The sequence below is a fragment of the Carcharodon carcharias genome, chromosome 4, assembly GCF_017639515.1.
Source record: "Carcharodon carcharias isolate sCarCar2 chromosome 4, sCarCar2.pri, whole genome shotgun sequence".
Lineage (NCBI taxonomy): Eukaryota > Metazoa > Chordata > Chondrichthyes > Lamniformes > Lamnidae > Carcharodon > Carcharodon carcharias.
In genome coordinates this window covers 37,071,408-37,088,314 of record NC_054470.1, presented here as the reverse complement: position 1 = coordinate 37,088,314, position 16,907 = coordinate 37,071,408, and the positions used below count along the sequence as shown (strand labels likewise).

Genomic DNA, 16,907 nt, shown 5'->3' with positions numbered 1-16,907 from the left:
GGAGAAGTGAAAACAGTTTTTTTGTCTCAATGCCGTGAAATGTTTCTCACAGAGTACTTTTTTACTAATTAAACGTAGATTGTGAAACCTATGTTTACTATGTTGTGCAAGGATAAAGTATTTTTTCTTTAAATGTTATTGTAATATTATTGTATATGTCAAATGAAACCTTCAGTTGTGAATTTTTTTGTTATTTATATTGATAAAATCGCATGAAAGTTACTAAATGTTTAACTTTATGCCTTCGAATATGAAAATTTCAGCATTTTTATGAGTAACCCTCAATGTTCCTTTTATATTCATTTGCTTAAAGTTTTTTTTATTTGCTACCTGTAGCTGTGATTTTTTTTTTAGGATTTTTGTCTTCTCATTTGCTTCACATTTTGCCTTTGTCCCTCTGCCTTCCCTCCTCCTCCCCAAATGGCTGACAGCAGCAGGAATCTTGTGTAGCTGTGTGTGTTCTCAGTAGAGTGTGTAACGCTTTGGTCACGAACATGGGCTCTGCACAAATAAACCAAATGAGCAGCAGTTGCATATTTCTGTGGTTAAATGTATAAACAAAAGGGAGTGCAGAGTGAGGAACTGAACAGAGAGAGAAGTTGGGGGTGGGGGGGAGGTGGTGGTGGGATTCTGTATGGGGGACTAGTTTTCTTGGTTTGCAAAAAATTGGCATCATAAATGATGGGATGCAATCATCACTAGCTGTTTGACAATATTTTATGTTCAGCTCATCAATTTTCAATCAAAAAATTTTGAAGTATTTCAGTGTAAAGTTAATTTGACCTATTGCAGAAAATGATGGCTTTCATACTCAATAGATCACTAGTGATGAAATAAAGTAATATACCTTGCTGATGAGAATGTGCCATTGAGGTTCATTTTAAAATTAATTAGAGGATACAAAATCATTTAGTCAACTTATTGTTTTGACCATTTGTAAGAACAAGCTATTTCTATAGTTATTTACAGGATTATCATAATTCATGGTGGTAGGGCGTGTGTGAATCTTTGAATGCATATTGAGAAATGTGCACAGTTATCTGTCCCATTGATTGAGGATGAATGAAGACACCATTTACTATATCTAGTCTTCAAAAGATTCTAATTTCTGCAGAACTGTGTTCACTAATTGCAAAAAGATTCTGTAAATTTGCAGTTTTCTTCCAACAACTCTTAAAGGTTATAATGTGATTACTCCAGAAGCGAATAAATTTTACTTCATAACATACCATTGTGTCTTTCTACACTCAAAAGACATGGATTTAAATATTAGACAAATTTATAGCTAAAATATTTAAATTGTTTATAATGTACTTTTTGGAACAATGTTAGAAGATGCTTTATATACTGTCTTAATTTACTCACTTAGCCATTTGTGCCACCACTGTTATTTACTGCTTCAGCCTGTGAATTTACTTTTTTTTGCTCCACGGTTTATTCACCAGCAGGCACACTTGAGTAATATGGAATGGCTACCAACCAAATGTTCTCCTCTTCTTCTGGCCATGATTGGCAGGTGTTCTCTTGGAGAAACTTAAATGTAGATGTCATTTGTTACTAAAATTGATATAGTTACAGGCTTCTTGAGATAATTTTTCACAAAAGCCATTTACTTTTGTAATTGGCCTTCCTATCAATCAATTAATAAAAAGAATAATTGGGTACACTAGATCATCACTAAATTTATATAAAGTGTTTGGCACTGTTAGCAACTTTCAAAACAAACTACAGCTTATTCAGATCATGTATCCAATTGAAGTAGTCAGTGCCAACTGCCTTGTTAACAAACAAAAGGACCAAAATATTGTTGAGTGTTTGGTTAAAACAACAACATTCAAAGTCTTCTAGAAAAAGGACCTCACAGTTCAGGTCAATTGCATTTCCTGTACTGTGCCATATGGTACTAAGCCATACTATAGCCTTTGCATTGAACCAGATACATTCGGTGCATTAATATATTTTCTTCTGGAAAAAATTGTGATTGATTACAAATATAACTGATCGTAAAATAAAATTTCAAACTGGGGTCCTTGCACCTTGCAGAGTCAACAAGAACAACAGTTTTTGATGTTTCTCTGCATTTATTGACAATTACTATTTATTTCTGTTGCTGAATACTTACCAAGTATTTCAGCAATGATAGCATTGTTTGATGATCACTATTCTGAATTAAATAATAAAATGATCAAATTAGTTGAATACTCATTTTAGGAAAAGCTTAACATTTGCAGTAAGATAAACGTGTCTATGATTATAATTATAAAATATAAAGCACCTGGGAACAGGTTAAGAACAAAAGAAAGGGTGAAATGAGAAAAAAACACTTTGCCCATCAAGGTCATTCCTTCCTCAGACCACCTATAATCTATTGCATTTATTTTTATGCATATATATTCCTTGATATCCAAAAGTTCTTCCTCTGCACAATATTGTGGCAATGTGATATAAACTAATATTCAGCTTCCTCTTGAGAAATTGCATTTTTTTTAATTTAAAGATTGTTCTTTATAGAGCTTCCCATTCCATGGTGTAAGATACATAGGAACATAGCACTTAGGAGCAGGAGTAGGCCATTCAACCCTATGAGCCTGCTCTGCCATTCAATAAGGTCTTGGCTGATCTGGCTGTATCTCAAGTCCACTTTACCATCTGCTCCTCATAACTCCTGGTCTATCAAAAATCTGTCTAACTCTGCCTTGAAGAAATTCAATGACCCAGCCTCCGCTGCTTTCTGGGCAAGAGAATTCCGCTTACTAACAACTCTTTGAGACAGATAATTTCCTCTTTTCTCCATCTTAAAATGGTAGACCTCTTACTCTTAAACTGTGTTCCCTAGTTCTAGTGTCTCCCACAAATGGAACCATCCTCCCAATATCTACCCTATCAAATCCCCTCAGGATCTTACATGTTTCAATAAGATCACCTCTCATTCTTCTAAACTCCAATGAGTATAGGCCCAAACTGTTCAACCTTTCTTCATTAGATAAGCCCGCCATCCCTTGAATGAGAGGAAAAATTGGGTCGACTAGGCCTGTATTCACTGGAGTTTAGGAGAATGAAAAGAATTGAAACATATAAAATTCTGATAGGGATGGACAGACTGGCAGACTGGATGCAGGGATGATGTTTCCTCTGTCTGAGGGGGTCTAGAACAAGAAGTCACAGTCGCAGGATACATGATACGCATTTAGGACTCAGATGAAGAGAAACTTCTTCACTCAAAGTGGTGAACCTGTGGAATTTTCTACCACAGAAGGCTGTGGAGGCCAAGCTATTGAATATATTTAAGAAGGAAATAGATTTCTAGACTCCTGGGATAAAGGGGTTGACTTATTAAGAATGGCTAAACAGGTTAGGCCTTTATTCATTAGAATTTAGAAGAATAAGGGGTGATCTTATTGAAATGTACAAGATTCTGAGGGGGCTGGACAGGGAAGATGTTGAGAAGATGTTTCTACTCGTGGGGGAATCTCAAACTAAGGGACATAGTTACAGAATAAGGGGACACTCATTTAAAACTGAGATGCAAAGGAATTTCTTCTCTCAGCGGGTAGTGAATGTCTGGAATTCCCTACCCCAGAGAGTTATGGAGGCTAGATCACTGAAAGTATTTAAAGTGGAGGTAGATAGATCTTTGAAATATCGAGCAGTTGAGAGCTATGGGGAGCTGGCACAAAAGAAGAGTTGAGGCCTGGGGCAGATCAACCATGATCTTATTGAATGGTGGGGCAGGCTTGAGGGGCCGAATGGCCTACTCCTCCTGTTTCTTACGTTATACTCTAAAGGTGTCACGGGGTATGGGGAGAGAGCCGGAGTATGGTGTTGAAATAGAGGATCAACCATGATCATATTGATTGGTGGAGCAGGCTCAAGGAGTCAAATGGCCTACTCCAATGTTTCTATTAACCTCTGAACTGCTTCTAACGCAATTATATATTTTTTCAAATAAGGAGACCAAAACTGTATACAGTATTCCAGATGTGATCTCACCAAGGCCCTGTGCAGCTACAGTAAAACTTCACTACTTTTCTGTTCCATTCTCCTTGCGATAAATGCCAAAATTCCATTGGCCTTCCTAATCACTTGCTGTACCTGCATACTAACTTTTTGTTATTCATGTACCAAGACACCCAGATCCCTCTATATCACTGAGTTCCGCAATCTCTCACCATTTAAATAGTATACTGCTTTGCTAATCTTCCTGCCCCAGCACTGCTCCTTGTCACAGCTTACCAACCTGAAAAAGATCCATTTATCTCCACTCTCTGCTTCATGTTAGCTTACCAATCCTTTATCCATGTGAATATGTTACCCCCACACCATGTAATCTTATTCTGTGTACTAACCTTTGATATGGCACCTTATTAAATGCCTTCTTGAAATCCAAGTACAACACATCTAGAGGTTCCCTTTTATCCACCCTGCTTGTTACTTCCTCAAACAACTCTAATAAATTAGTTAAACACAATTTCCCTTTCACAAAGCCATGATGACTCTGTATGATTAAATTATGATTTTCTAAGTATCCTGCTATGAGCTCCTTAATAGTGGATTCTAGCAATTTCTCAAGACAGACGTTAGGCTAACTGGCCTGTAATTTTCTGCTTTCTGCCTCTCTCCTCTTCTTGAATAAAGGTGTTACATTAGCTATTTTCCAATCCACTGGGACCCCTTCAGGATCTAAGGAATTTTGGAAGATTATAACCAATGCATCTATTATCTCTGCAGCCGCTTCTTTTAAGACCCTAGGGTGCAGGCCATCTGGTCCTGGGGACATGACAGCCTTTAGGCCTATTAGCTTTCCCAGCACCTTTTCCCTCATGATGGTGATTGTTTTAAGTTCCTCCTTCCTGTTCACCTCTTGATTTTTAAGTATCTTTGGGAAGTTTTCTAAGTCTTCTACAGTGAAGACAGACAGAAAGTATCTGTTCAACTCCTCTGCCATTTCCTTGTTTTCCATGATCAATTCCCTAAACTCACTCCTTAGAGGACTAACACTAGCTTTAGTTATTCTTTTCCTATTTAAATACTCGTAGAAACTCTCACAATCTACTCTTATATTATTAGCTAGCTTTCTCGCATGCTCTTTTTCTCTCTCTATTTTTTCTTAGTCATTCTTTGCTGATTCTTAAAATTTCACCAATAATTTGACATATCACTAACCTTTGTAGATTTGTACAGCTTTTTTTTCAATTTGATACTATCATTGACTTCCTTGTTCAGCCATGGATGATGCAGCCTTCTCAAAGAGTCTTTCTTTCTCACTGAGATAAGTCTTTGCTGAGAGTTATTAAATATCTCAAAAGTCTGCCACTGCGTCTCTACTGTCCTACATTTTAACCTAGTTTCCCAATTCACGTTAGCTAGATCTGCTTTCATACCCTTATAATTGCTTTTATTTAAGTTTAAAACACTAGCCTTGGACTCCTTCTCCCCGTCAAACTGAACATGAAATTCTATCATATTATGATTGCTGTCACCTAGAGGCTCCTTTACTATGAGGTTATTGATTAATCCTGTCTCATTACTCATTACCAGGTCCAGAATACGCCTACAGAACAAAAATGAATCAATATACCACTACCAAAAACTAAAGGGTGGCAGTTCAAAATTAAAAGTAGAGTAACATTTGTAATTTCACTCCCAGATTATGCAACTATCATTTATTGAGCAAAAGAAACCCTGATCTGGATTATAATTATGGCAGTGCAATCAGTGCTAACAATAATTAATTAAGACATAACCATTTACCAGTGTGCAATAAACATCAATGCTTCCTATAATCTACCTTGAGAAGCACTGTTACAGTAGTATATAAACTTAAGAGAACACAATTCTTAGCAAATACCTTTCCTCACTGAGGTGATTTCTGCCAACTTATGCACTCACTGTCCAAAATACTAGGATTTGAGCTTATTATCTTCTACACCTGTTAATTCACTAAAGTTTAGTTTGGAAGTTGAACTGAGTTCTCCCAGAGAGTATAATTAAGCTGAAACAAAAACAGAAATACCTGGAAAAACTCAGCAGGTCTGGCAGCATGGGCGGAGAAGAACAAAGTTGACGTTTCAAGTCCTCATGACCCTTCAACAGAACTAAGAAATAGGAATGGGGCGAAATTTCACCCCTTTCCTATTTCTTAGTTCTGTTGAAGGCTCATGAGGACTTAGAACGTCAACTTTGTTCTTCTCCGCCCATGCTGCCAGACCTGCTGAGTTTTTCCAGGTATTTCTGTTTTTGTTTTGGATTTCCAGCATCCACAGTTTTTTGTTTTTATCTCTGTATAAATAAACTGTCCAGACCATAGTGAACTTGAGGGTAATTCATTTTCAGTTCGTATTTTATAATGTAACTGAACCTTTTGCTCACCTCAGAGACCACATAGTTTTGTACCCTTCAGTTTTTGCACGCTTCCAACTTCAGGCATTTATACAAACATACAAACTAGGAGCAGGAGTAGGCCACTCAGCCCCTCAAGCTTGCTCCACCATTCAATAAGATCATGGCTGACCTGACTGTAACTCCAACTCCACATTGCTGCCTACCCCTGATAACCCTTCACCCCCTTGTTTATCAAGAATCTATCTACATCTGCCTTAAAATTATTTAAAGACTCTGCTTCCACTGCCTTTTGAGGAAGAGAGCTCCAAAGACTCACGAGCCTCTGAGAAATTTCTCCTCATCACTGTCTTAACTGGGTGATCCCTTATTTTTAAATAGTGACTAGCTTTTATTTATAAGCTTTTATTTTGCTGGGAGTTATTTCCACAAATCCAATATACATTGAGGGGTGGGGAATTTTTCTGTTCTCCAGACTTGTTTTAGGCTTGTTAATTTTAAAGTATATCTTGTGGCTCTGCATTAACTATGGTGCTGAAATAGTTTGCTAATATCTAGATAATTTTGTGTTTCAGCATTTTAATAACCCGCACCATGTCCGTCTGTATCTTCTCAAATGAGAATAAGTTCTACAGATTTCATAACCTAAAGGTCTAAATTTTCTTTCTGTAGGTAAGGTTCCCAAGCTTCAAAATATGGCCTGGTAATGATCTGTACAGGGTTGAATAATTTGTTGTGAATATTAATCAAATTCTACAAGATACAAGTTGGCAAGTAAATTTTAATACTTCAGCTAAAGTGGTTGACATTATTCCATATTGAACCTAAATAATAATATCATGTGACATCAACAGTATAATAGTGTACATCTATTATAGGCTCCAGCTACTTTCTCAAATGCTTATTCCTCCTGATGAAGATTTCTGACTCCCAATACCCAATAAACCACAATGGAAAGTTTGATTACGTGAAAGATACTACAATTGTTGTTACTGCAGTATTCTATTGAATGATGCACAGTTGTGCAGTTGCTGCTTGAAAAATGTTTTACCCATGTTATTCCGCAATAATGCACAAATGAATATTGCATTATTGACTACTGTTGTGATCTCAAAGATATATTTGTCTATACTTCCACTTATGCAGGAGTGACCTCAGACCAAAGCTCCCTTGGCCCAGAGAATCTTTGATTGAAGTAATAGCCAATACTTCAGTAAACCTTCAATAACAGACATTATAAAAATGGAATCCTGGCCTTATGAAATGCTAGTCTTTTTAAAATGAGAAAGAACAACATTTTTTTAAAAGTTATTAGCTATTTACATGGCTACTGGAACAAAAGGATATAATAAGTATTGAAAAATAACTCTCAGTCCACATGATTAGGACTCTGTGTAAAGGTATTTCTATTTTATTGACTTAATTTCTCATAGAGGTTGGGTTACTGGTTCACCCATTTTGGGACTTGCTAATTAAAAAAGCCATTTAGCTTTTGTATGTATTCATTCTGGTTTAAGCAAAATGCTTTAAATTTAGGTTATATACAATACATGGCACAAAAACAAACCATTCAGCCCAACCAGTCTGTGCCAGCGTTTTTGCTCAACTCAAGCTTCCTCCCATTTTCCCTCATCTAAATCTATTGTAACCCTCCTATTCCTTTCTTCCTCTTGTGCTTGTCAAGCTTTCCCTTAACTGCACCTATACTGTTCGCTTCAACCACTCTCTGTAATTGTGAGTTTCAAACTCTCATCACTCTTTGGATAAAGAAGTTTCTTCTGAACTCCCTGTTTTGTTTCTGATTTAATCAATTTTTTTCCACATTAACAGTACTTTTATCCTGAAAGTTTGATTGAGAATCATTTTTGAATGTTCTCAACTCGCCAATAACAATTCTACAGCATTATTTATCTGCTCATTCACTGTCAAGGTGTTCCAAAATGTATTAGTAATTTCCAGTTTTGAATGCAATATTAAAATACCAATTTTATTATCTTCTTGATGTTAGTAAATGTTGGTGTGTCTTCCACTAAATTACAGGCATATCATGTGTGCCCTGCTCAAAGGCAGGTCTTTGGCTCATTGTCTGCTGATGAGCTGTTTTCTTGGCAGTCTTTTCAGTGGTGGTTTGCCATTGCCTTCCACTCTCAGGGGTAGAATGAGGAGCAGGTCCCAAGTCTACCTCAGCCGGAACAGGAATCAAACCCAAATTGTCGGTACTATTCCGAACCACACATTAGCCATCTAGCCAACTGAGCTAACTGCTCCCCCTTAAATTGCAGTGTAACATCTAATTTCTTGTGCTTCACAGGATATTATCACATTGAAATATTCACTTCAAAGATTGCTTTCACAACTGTAAATCTATAAACTAGATGCCGTGGATCTTTACTTTTTAAATCAACTTATGCTGCATTGGTATTTTTATGTATTTTGCATTATTCTAAAATTCAGGTCAATGGAGCAGCATTTAAGTCTGGCAGAAATACCAATTATGTTAAGAGTATTTTTAAAATAAAATTCCTCCTCAATATTATGCTGTAATGAAGTACCACACATTGCATCGAATGCATTTAGTGAAAAAGCATATTCTCTGACATATACAAAGCTCTCCTTACGACATTGGACAATACAGGACAACATATGGATTAAGCATGTGTAGATGTTAATATTTATTTTACAAAGCTCTGACTCTAAAACGGAAAAAAAAGTTTGTATGTTGGACCAGTATTTAAACTGTACATATCTGTGCTTGAAGACTAAAATAAGACAGCTTCCAGATGTATGAACTGAGTGATCCATTTGTTTAGATTATGCTCCACAGCTGATGCCTAGATTAGTGCTGGCTGGACGAAGCTATGGGAGATTTGTCTGGTTTCCACGATGCCATGTTTATATTTCATTTGGATTCCTCCTTCAAAGCTGACCTCCCTGTGACCTGCTGATAGGCTATGTCCACTAGGATACTAGATTCATCTTGGCTGCAACTGATCTCAAATTGAAAAATTCAGATTATGTCTTTTTCTTCTATTCTGTTTTTATTGTCCTGCTTTGGGATTAATTTTGTCCAAATAATTTTGACCTTATGCTGAGATGTTGGTGGAAGCTGGAAGTAACTGGTTAATTACATCTTGTTGCACTTTGAAAATGTATTATGTCAACAGACTGGCTTACTATATATCTAGATTACGATGTACAGTCCTCTGTGTTTATTATTTAATTAGCTTAAAAAGTAGTTTAGTGCCATTGTTTAAGGAAAGGAGGGCAAAGTGGTTGATGCTATCAGTATATTTAGTGATAAATTTCCAAATAAGTATTACAAAAGGGAAAAGGAAATAAATGGCTAGTGTACAGCTTTTAAAATAGTATAGCTAAAAGACTTTTGGCCCAAGGCTAAGGGATCCTGCCCAAAAATGCCATATGTATTACACAATCGAGCACTGCAATGTAAACAGAATACTGTGCCATGGAAGCAGGGTGGTCTAAACCTCCATCCCTCTTCCCCACACACCACCCCCCCTCCCACCCCAGTTAAAAAATCTTCTCTGCTGTGAAATGACCACAGTAGTTGTAGTGTTATTTCTGTTTTGGCTGCTGAGCCAGGTTTTGGAACAAAACTGACAGTGAACATTTGAATTATTATAGGTTCTGCACTGCCAAGGAACTGCAACTGAATTCAAAATCCGGTAGAAACTGGGTCAGATCCAATTGTCTCATTGTTTTTAAACAGCTTATAATACATATGTACACATATATAGTTCCCAATTCTAGTAACATAATACGTTTCTCTCTATATATTAAACATCTATATAATTTTCTGCCAACGGTAAAGCCCAATTTTAAGCTGCCTAAAATGACATTGCCTTTGGTGTAGATTGTCCCTTTAATCAAAGGGAATTCAATTGAAATGTAAAGTCTTTGAATTGTATCGAAATATACAATCTTTATATGATTTATTTTTGACAAACTCTGTAGGTGTTTGATAATTAAATGGCTCAAAATATTGGATAAAGCTTTTTCTTTAAAAGTAGAAGGCATCTTTTCCCTGAATATTCCGACGGCGATTGTTGCACAGTATCTTTGATCAGTCGAAGATGATTTTTTTGTTAATTAGTAGCTCATTTATTCTCTGTGAAGTAATAGAGGAGGTGAATTTTTTCTATAACTTTTTTTCTGACTAGTTTTGTTACCTGCTGCAAAAAGATCAAATGCTCTTCATTCTGGAGATCTTGGGAAGAAATGGCTGGATCTAGTGGTTTTTCTTTTTTTTTAAAGCTACTGTTTCACATGGCTTGCAAAATATATCTCTTTTTTGTTTCCCACACCAATTGATTTATCATTTTGCTTGCAAGCAGACTTAGAATGTTAGGGCAGGAACACACTCACTTTTTTCTCGTAACTTTTTTGTTGCAGGCCGAAACCAGTTGACTTGAATAAATTTTTCTGCAGTCTGAATGAAGCCAGCAACGTGGAAAAATCTTACCATTCAGGGTTGTCTGAATGTACATTTCAGCCACACAGTAAGCTGTATTTGTAGGCAGTGGACTGCTAAATACAACCATTTTTCGCAGCGGAGAGTTAGACAGGTGATTAGCATAATTAGCACAGACCAAGCTATACATATGGAAATACTAAGTGTGTAAATGCCAGCTGCGGTGTAAAATTTATGTCAGGGGGTCGACAGGGCTGTGTGAAAGTATTGTGTTACAGCTGCAGGTCAAAGCCTCCATTGCTTACCCCCTTTCTTTTGATAGTGAATGCGCTAAACAGAAGAGAGGAGAGAAAGAACGGGAAAGAGAAGAGAAGAAGGAATATAACAGATAAGGCTTTGATAAAACATCATGATTGCTCTAAAAGTTTCTATTTTCTTTAGTGGGTTTGTTTTTATTTTTCCTACTTTCAGTCCATCCGTGTATTTGTTGACATTAACTATTTCTCATCATAATTTCCATACAGTGTTGCACCCATTTTAGTTTCTGAAATTTGTGAAATACTTTTGAAAGGAAGCATCTGTTTTAGTTTGCAGTGAAATGTAACAACTGCTGGTAAACATTTAAATGTATTTTTGATTAAAATGTTTCTTCTATGTGCATAAATATCAATTTGGTGGCAAAACTGAATGAGTACCTCCTGTATCATGAGGTGATCTTTTGGAAGATAAAAAGTGTAGAGTTCTTTAGTTCCTTCATTGAGTTATTAAATGTATTTCTAAAATTCTTTCTTATTTCCTGCCAGGAAAAAAAACACTAGGGGGATATATTTGAATGAACCCATAAGTTTCATTTTCTATGAAGTGTTCATTCAGTTTTTGTTTTTACACCTATTTTATGATAGACTTGTGGTGTCAGTAGTGGAGTATAGTTAACATCACACTGACCCTGTGATGAAACTTCCTCGTGTCTGCAGGGGGTCCTTATGAGTCGGCCCCTAATCCAGCTAATCCTAGTCGCAACAAAATCATGAAAGTGGCCCCCAGTGATGTGTGTTTCCCTGCACAGATGCAGAAGGAAAAGTGTTGGTTATAAATCACTCTGAAATGATGTTCCATACAGACTGGGGAGCTCGTGTGAAGCTGGGGGCGGCCATTGTGTTTGCCCCATGTGGCCTACAGTGGAAAACCAATGAAAAGAGACTTTGTTGCCTAGAGGTGAGACCTGCTCAGAACTGATCAGTGATGTCAGCTTCGCAGAATGTGGATAAAAGGAGTGGGGTCAGTGTGACGCAACAAAAGTGAATGTAGTGACATAAGGTTACAGCCTTTATCAGCGAGTGTATGATTCCTGAGAAATTTCTACAACACAAATTATTTGTAATAAGGCTAGTCATATAGATGTTAGAGTTTCCTTTAGATTTTGGAAATTCAATTTGAATTAATTTGATGTTAACATTAGTATTAAATGGTGCAACATAAATTTAGGTGTATTTTTGCAAGAGGATAGTTGAAAGTTAATTTTGCATGGTTTCACAATAGTGAATATTTACGGTTCAAGTTTACATTCAACAAAACTAAAAACCAAATTCTACAAAGTTGTCATTTTCAGCTCTATATGCTTTTTTTATTCGTTCACAGGATGTATGTGTCGCTGGCTAGGCCAGCATTTATTACCCATCCCTAACTGCCCTTGAGAAGGTGGTGGTGAGCTGCCTTCTTGAACCATTACAGTCCATTTGGTATAGGGAGACCCATAGTTCTATTAGGGAGGGAGTTCCATGATCTTGACAAAGTGACAGTGAAGAAATGGCAATATAGTTCCAAGTTAGGATGGTGTGTGAATTGGAGGGGAACTTGCAGGCTGAGGTATTCCCATGCATTAGAAGCCCTTGTCCTTCTAAATGGTAGAGGTCGTGGATTTGGAAGGTGCTGTTGAAGGAGCCTTGGTGAGTTGCTGCAGTGCATCTTGTAGATGGTACACACTGCTGCCACTGTGCATTGGTGGTGGAGGGGGTGGATGTTGAAGATGGTGGGGTGGGATGCCAATCAGCTGGCTACTTTGTCCTGGATGGTGTCAAGCTTCTTAAGTGTTGTTGGAGCTGTACTCATCCAGGCAAGCGGAAAGTATTCCATCACATTCCTGACTTATGCCTTGTAGATGGTGGACAGGCTTTGGGAGGTCAGGAAGTGGGTTAATCTCTGCAGAATTCCCAGCCTCTAACCTGCTTTTATAGCCACAGTGTTTATGGGGCCAGTCCAGTTCAGTTTCTGGTCATTGGCAACCCCCCAGGATATTGATAGTGGGGGATTCGGCAATGGTAAGGTCATTGAATGTCAAGGGGAGATAGTTGGAGATGGTCATTGCCTGGCACTTGTATGGCAGGAATGTTACTTGCCACTTATCAGCCCAAGCTTGCTGTGGATATGTGCACTGAATGGTGGATGCACAACCATACAGATCAATTCTCAAATCTGATCTGTGCTGAGTTCACCGATCCAGTTAATCAGGCAATGTAATTGTTCTCCAAACCAGTAGTTAGGGTGGAGAAAAAAATAGCCCAAGGTTCCTGCTTGTGATCAGGAACATTTGCTAGAAGGTAGGCATGCTGAAGAGTGACTGAAGGTGAAATCAATTCTGCTATGTATTAATGCTGAATAGCCCGATGTCACTTGCTTGTGCATGGTACCAGAGGCTGCTAGTATCCGTGGAATGGTACCCCCAGCACGATTTGTCTCCTTCAGGCAAGAAAATGGAAACTTTGGCCAGAACTTTCAACCCCTCCTGTTGGTGGGATCTTCCAGTCCTGCTGAATCAATGGACGTTTGAATGACTTGCTACATCCATTGTGGGATAATCCCGGCCAGTATCTATTTTAAAGTAATTTGAGATATAGAATTTTAATATTTCTTTTGACTAGAGTGGCACTGGTTCATATATGATAGTGTAGCTTAAAATCTTTGTAAAGATAGTAAAACTTGATTCTTTTCATTTTCACGTTGTCTTGGTGGAAGAATGCGAGTTCCGAATTTATCCGAACTGCACTCCTGGGATGGAGGTCAGGCACTATAGCCCAAGGTAGAACATCTTCCAGGACTCAGGGATGTTAGAACTCCACTCAGAGTCTTGTCTGCTGGCATTTCAAACAGCAGCCTGGTTTTTGGATCCATTCCAAGCACCAGTATCCGAGGAGCTGAGGGGAGGAAATTCCAACCACTGAGAGCAAGCCGGACATGAGATGAACTCTGTGTACAAGTCTGCTCAGTGACACAGCTGGGACCCACCAGGAGTCCAGGCTTGGTTCCAGCCCAGAATTCCTATCGGAAATCCCATAGCATGACTGGTATTGGACCCGTGCACCTTTTATAAGTTTTTTTTGAAAACTGTCAGTGACTGACCACTTTTTTCGTCATCCCTTCTCTAGCAAGCTGTGTTCATCATGACCAAGGCATCCATAATTTGAATACAAATCAATTACCCAATCCTTATCTTGGAAATTTCAACAGAGTTAGGAGTGGGGGTCACCAGTTCCCACTCAGCCAAGGTTACTTTAGCAGAGCAGGTCTAAGGATTTTTGAGTCCACTTAGATTAGTTATGACATTGCCACTAATAAGAATCTGGTTTTCTGTATAAGTTGATTATGAAGCCTCTGCTATTCATATTGAAGCAGACTGGGTATCAGGAGATGTTATTAAACATATATCTTCCCATGGCCATTTTGGATGGGAGATTCTATCACCTGTACATTCATCCCCTGTGGTCAGGCTGGCAAGGTGGGTGGTTTGACCACCAGCAATGCTGTTGTTGGCCAGCCAGCAAGAATGACTCAGTAGGGAATCATTTCCTGATTTTTTTTTTCTCCAAAGCATGTCTATAACCAGTTTCTTCCATTCAATATAGCGGAGATTGGGAATTCATTGTAGTGATAATTCTCTTTTTAAATGGCTTCTGTGAATGTGGGTAACAGAAACCTTCTCCAGGTATTGTTGATTTTGTACCAATAAAATTTAATGTAAGTAGTTGACAGAGCAGAAATATTCAAATATCAAATAGCATATTCCATGGTTCCCAGTGGGGAAAAAAATAGACATTTGCAGTATATTGGCAAAGGTCAGCCTATACTTTAATATAAAGGAGGCCTTCTTGGTTGTTTCTAGCAGAACTATCACACTTTTTGGATAAGGTGTTGTGACTCTGTAGGCAATGACACAGGGTGGAATTTTATGCCGGTGAGATTTTATGGTCCCGCCGAAGCCAATGGACTTTTGAAAAGCTCGCCGCATTTTACGGCCCCACCCTCGTCGTGATGGGGCTGTAAAATTCCACCCATGATTTGAGTCTCGCCCACTGGGAAATATTGTTCTGACCTGATCATGCTCAGCAGAGAATATACAGAGTAGTTCTGAAGCTCTGTAATAATGCAAAATTTTGTGTAAGACTTCATAGTAGCAAATGATGGTATATCATTTCAGTACACCAAACCCAATCCATATTACTTTTATTCAGTTAATAAATGAAACATTTGAGGCCTTGCTGCAATCAGTATAAGTTTATAGTTCCAAATGTAACAATAACATTTACAGACATCTGATTCAAGACCCAATCCTTTCCTTACAATTTCTTGAAGTAAAATATAACTTTGCATATTTTGTTTATTTGCATAGCTTCCTTGAACACCAGTTATTATCTATATCAAGATAGTTGTTTGGTAGTACAAAATTGGAATATTGCTGAAAAAAGACACATGTTTTCAAATCTTTTCATTTTGCACTCATCAGGGCAATTCACAAAAATACCAAAAGTAAAGGGAACAACAATTTATACTGCATGAGAAGAGTGCTGATTGGTTGGCAAGTGGATTCTGATTGGTAGAGGCATCAGTTAACTGATGACTGACAGTTAAATGCCAAGCTATGTTTAAATTCAAACCAGGCAGATTGACTCTGATTGATCAAGCCATTACCCTGGGGTATAAATCAGAGAAATGGCTGTCACCAGTTTGGTTAAGCTAAAAAAATGCAATGTGTGTACATGTGCTTTCTGTTTGCAAAGCACAGGGCTGTGCATTAATGTATTGTAGCTTCTAGCATGCTAAGTGAGCCACACAGCGAGCCCAACTAATTATCTTAAATTGGTTGTCAGTGTAATTCTTAGCATACTCAGGAATATATCAAGCAATATTTTTCACAATATATCAAGATACCTTATTATAAAAATATTGACTAGGATCGAGACAGTAGCAGTTAGTTAACTGTTGACCTGAGGGTTCTTGAAGTGTGAAGAAAACCTCAGATCATTGGGTTGAAATTCCCCTTCGTGATATTGTCATAACAATTAATGGCAAAATATTTCTGGCCTTTTGACTTTAGCTTTGGGGTGCACCACCAAAATTAGTCTGATTTTGGCCCAAACTAAAAATCTGCCCTATGGGCAGGTGCCATGATCATACTTATACAAGCTTGGCTTGAGCTTCCACATCATGTCATTGAAGAGCTGAATGTAGATGAATTAGAGGGAGAAGCTAAGAATTGATCTTGGAAGTCTCCCAAGGTGACAGTGTGGGACTAGGAAGGGAAGCCATTGTTAAAGATGGTCTGGTTACTGTTAGGTAGATACGAGTGGAACCAAGCAATGATTTTTCCATGGAGAAGGACAACAAGAATGGGAGGATGGTGTAGTCGATCATTTCAAGAAGCCAGGGAGGAATAATGCTCTATGGTTGCTGTCATAGAGAACTGCATTCACTGGTGTAGTGGAAGGATGCCAGATTGATCAAACAGAGAGTTGTGGGAGAAATGGCCATGGAGCTGGGAGACAAAAGCACAAGATGGAGTGGAAGCTGTTGAGAAGAGAAGGGTCAAGAATGTGTTTTGAAGGAGGAAGTAATGATGGTGGTTTTCAAAGAGAGGAGAGACAAGTGCCCGAGAACAGGAATATATTTACTCTGCCAGTTAGCAAAGGATGTTGAATGGTATGGAATGTAGTGGGAATGTTGCCAACAAACCAGAAGGAAGCTGAGCCTGGAGAGAATAGCATGTAATGAGGGAGAATCTGGAGGGAGACAGGGGTTTATGGCTGGAGTGCAAAGGAATAGCATTGTGGCAAGCTGAAGGGAGGTGGAGGTGGAGCAGCAAAGC

The 16,907-nt window shown here is 38.1% G+C and overlaps 1 protein-coding gene across 1 annotated transcript in view; it reads left to right on the top strand.

The window, feature by feature from the left end:
* The window catches only part of ptch1 (patched 1), an 89,466-nt gene that overhangs the window by 2,582 nt on the left and 69,977 nt on the right, over window positions 1-16,907 (top strand). The gene's annotated exons all lie outside the window — the stretch shown is intronic.